The sequence below is a fragment of the Kogia breviceps genome, chromosome 6 (assembly GCF_026419965.1).
Source record: "Kogia breviceps isolate mKogBre1 chromosome 6, mKogBre1 haplotype 1, whole genome shotgun sequence".
Lineage (NCBI taxonomy): Eukaryota > Metazoa > Chordata > Mammalia > Artiodactyla > Physeteridae > Kogia > Kogia breviceps.
In genome coordinates this window covers 76,780,952-76,784,906 of record NC_081315.1, presented here as the reverse complement: position 1 = coordinate 76,784,906, position 3,955 = coordinate 76,780,952, and the positions used below count along the sequence as shown (strand labels likewise).

Genomic DNA, 3,955 nt, shown 5'->3' with positions numbered 1-3,955 from the left:
GAGATCCCCTCTCCTGCTCACCTCCTTGATCTCGTTTCTCAAATAGAGTTGCTAATGATGTGTGCATGTGCCAGACTTGCACAAATGTTGAGCTGCAAAACTGCTCTGTGTCTGTTAATTTCATCCTCTGCTCGGGCGGGGATCCTTGAGTTAGAGCAGATGCTGCTTGCCGGGGGCTTTCGTGCCCATCGATCAGCATTGTTGATGAAGGAGGAAAGGAACGTTTCCTCCATGACTGCGGTTTGAATATAATTTATTGTGTTCTGAAAGAAAAGTGGAAAGAAGAAAAGGTATTGATAGGCACTAGCACAAATCGACGGTGATGGGTGACACTCAGATTTCGGTTTCAGAGGAATGTGCTTGAAAGTCAAAAAATCATTGCAATGGTGAGGTGACACTCTCCACAGCTGTGCCAAACGCGCTCCTTCTAAATGGCTAAGGTGCCTTTTGGAGTCCCGTGGGGAGTCCAGATTGACAATGATAATAAAGAAAATAATAAAATAGTCACATAGCATTTAAGAGCAAGTACACTGTAAACAGACGGCATGGATTTGAACCCCAGCTCCACCCTTGGGCAAGTTATTTAATATTTCCTCATGTGTAAATGGGGGTAACAGTAACACTTTAATCACAGGGTTGTTAGGAGAATTAAATGGGTTACCATATAGAAAGCAATTAGCACGATGCTTGGCACTTACATAGCTGCAGATTTATGTCCGCTCTGCTTTTTGTTATTAATGGTGAATTTTGCTCTCTGCCAAGTCCTGACCTAAGCCTGCCTGTCCACAACTTCACCCTGCTCTCACTACCACCACCCTCTGGCACCTGGATCACCCCCATTCTTTAATGGCACATGGCACTCGTCTTCCAAATCCACTTGAATTTCTGACTTTGTTACTCCCCCTATTTAGGTTTTATATGTGTCTTCTGTTTTTTATTCATTTGTATTTCCAATTATGTCTAGAAAAATACTTGTAAGACTGGAAATAAATGCTCCAAAACTATTCATAGGATTATGAGGGTCTACTTTTCTTCCTTCTAGTTTTCTGTACTTTACAACTTTAAAAAAATATAAACAAGGTCCTCCTGTATAGCACAGGAACTATATTCAATATCCTATGACAAACCATAATGGAAAAGAATATGAAAAAGATGGTATATATGTATATGTATAACTGAATCACTTTGCTGTCCAGCAGAAATTAACACAACATTGTAAATCAACTATACTTGAATAAAACAAATTTTTTAAATTTTAAAAATAATTGTGGAATGCCACCCCTGCCATGACCGACACTGAGGCTTTGTACTGAGTCCTGTTCTTAGTGTTCGAATGACCCAGTCCGAGGCTGAAGAAGCCACCCTGGGTGCACATTGCCATTAACCGTGATGGTGAGCGCTCTGGTGGTGGTGTCTTACTTCCTCAACGCCGGAGGAACAATTTATGATGTTACTGTTGAACTCTGTCTACAGTGGGAGGTTTGGGTTTCATAATCCTCGACTGATCCAAGGCACCAAACACTCCAAAACTAAATAGACTTCTTTTTTAAAATATAAATTTATTTACGATTTTTGGCTGCGTTGAGTCTTCCTTGCTGCACGCGGGCTGTCTCTAATTGCAGCGAGCGGGGACTACTCTTCTTTGCGGTGCGTGGGCTTCACATTGCAGTGGCTTCTTCTGTTGCGGAGCAGGGGCTCTAGGCACACGGGCTTCAGTAGTTGTGGCTCGTGGACTCTAGAACGCAGGCTCACTAGTTGTGGCGCACGGGCTCAGTTGCTCCGCAGCATGTGGGATCTTCCTGCCCCAGAGCTCGAACCCGTGTCCCCCGCATTGGCAGGTGGATTCTTAACCACTGCGCCACCAGGAAAGCCCTAGACTCCTTCTTGTCATCACTGGATTCATCTGTGTTCTGTTGAGTTTTCTCATGGCTAGAGTATTCATGAGAATGAAACTGCCGGGCAATCTGATGGGTAAGAGTGCCTTTTGAGAATAAATCAATGCATACTGGATTTGCTCCTGTTAATGAAGTTTTAAAGGCTATACCAACACTCTGATTTGAAATATGGAAAAGGATGAATGAAAAGCAACAGAAAAGAAGCATCTAGTGAAAACACAGGAAGTATATTGAAAGCTTGGGCTAGAATGTCTTCTTGGTATCAAGGAGACAGACAGGCTTACAACAGAATCTTTTCTGCTGGTTTATATTGACGTGCCAGTGATGTTACCTGGCATTTTCTTCTTAGTTTTTCGTTTCTTAAAGAAAATATACTCCATTTCTACAGCTATCATATTGAATAAAGTAATTATTTTTTACAAACCCCTTAACATTTTTTGGGAGATGACATTTCTGACTTTCAGAAATTAATGTAAAATCAGGAAGGAAGATCCCATAAGGTGAGAGCCCTGGACAGCTGATTAGCTTTACCTGTGGTGCTTTGCCTTTAAACAGTGTGTGATGGTACATTATTTCAGATACATATGTAAGACTGTTTCCTGTACAATAAGATGTGTGAAAGGAGCAGAAATATTTTTTCTAATTAAAAATAAAAATGATAGTAATTGTATGTGCCGTTTTTACCATGGAACATGTACAATGAATGTTTAAAAGATGGAGGAAAACAGATTTAGTTCATTCTCCCTCTTCCTCAAATAGATTAAATCAACCTCCTTATCAGAGTATATTAATAAGAAATCAGGAACTCAATGCCATACAGAGGACAAGACTGGCTGTTTGCTGAGGGGTTATTGCTGTCTGGGAACTCACTTGACCTGTGAGATACCTAAGCCCATCAGTGACATAACTCCATAGGAGGAATCTGTCACACACACACTGTACTGAGAAATACTGCATCTGAATGAATGTACATCTATACCCTAAATCATTTAAAATTAGAATGAAAATAAATAACAACAGCAGCCGCAGCACCTCCCCTACAAAAGGATGAATTGCTTAAATTTCAGGTGGTTGAGTTAGTTGCTTGTGAATTGGGCACTTCTATTCTCAGGGTCCTTGCCTGATTCTGAGGTTAATTAGATGGTACCTGCAGTTACCGAGACCATTTCTCCTTTAACAATACCACTCCAACTTTCATTTATCTTTTTCAGTTTCCTTCTCACTTGAAAATCTGTTGAGAAGAGATTATAGGCTTGATGGATTCATTAAAAAGGGGAAAAAATAAAATAACAGCAGTCCTACTTCACATTCAGCCCATTGAAGAAAGAAGCATGAAAGCCCTAAGGTAGATTGTCTGAGCTCAAGCATTCAATGGGGATTCAAAGTACTTCTCAGTCAATCTATAGTCTCTACCAATCCTTGGCCTTTTGTGGAAGATGGGTGATGGCAATGGAAGCCAAGCATATGTCCTCTCTATAGCCTCCCACTCCAATATTAACTTACTGTGACAATAGAAACTCAAGGGGAAAAATTATCCAGTAGGATTTGCCAAGTGTCAAAATGTGATAGAACTTTATATCAGTTATGCATTACCAAAATAATTCTGAACAATAAATCACCCTACAACTTAGTGGCTTAAAAGAGCAACCATGTATGAGTTCTCAGCTGAGCAGATCTGCTCGCCTGGGCCGCTCAGCTCATCTTGACTGGGCTCACCCATGCATCTGTGGTCAGCTGGCGGTTGGCTGGGGGCTGAGCCTCTGCTGGGCTGACTTGGCCCTAATCCACATGGTCTTTCATTCCCCGGCAGGCTGGTGCAGGCTATTGTGGATGTGCACACAATCTGAGGACAAGCTCTGAGTCCTAAGCTAGGAACTGACACACCATTGCTTCTGCTGCATCCCGCTGTCCAAAGTATAACAGGAGCACAGCCCAGATTCCAGGGTGGTGAACAGATTGTATTTCTTAATGGGAATAGTTGCAAAGTCACATTGCAAAGGGTGAGGATACAAGGAGGGGTAAAACATTGGGGTCACATTTGCAATCAACCTACCACAAGC

General features: G+C 41.7%; 1 pseudogene; it reads left to right on the top strand.

Moving 5' to 3' along the window:
* The first annotated feature begins 1,286 nt into the window (after nucleotides 1-1,286).
* On the top strand, nucleotides 1,287-1,988 carry LOC131758174 (oligosaccharyltransferase complex subunit OSTC pseudogene; annotated as a pseudogene).
* The last annotated feature ends 1,967 nt before the right edge of the window (nucleotides 1,989-3,955 follow it).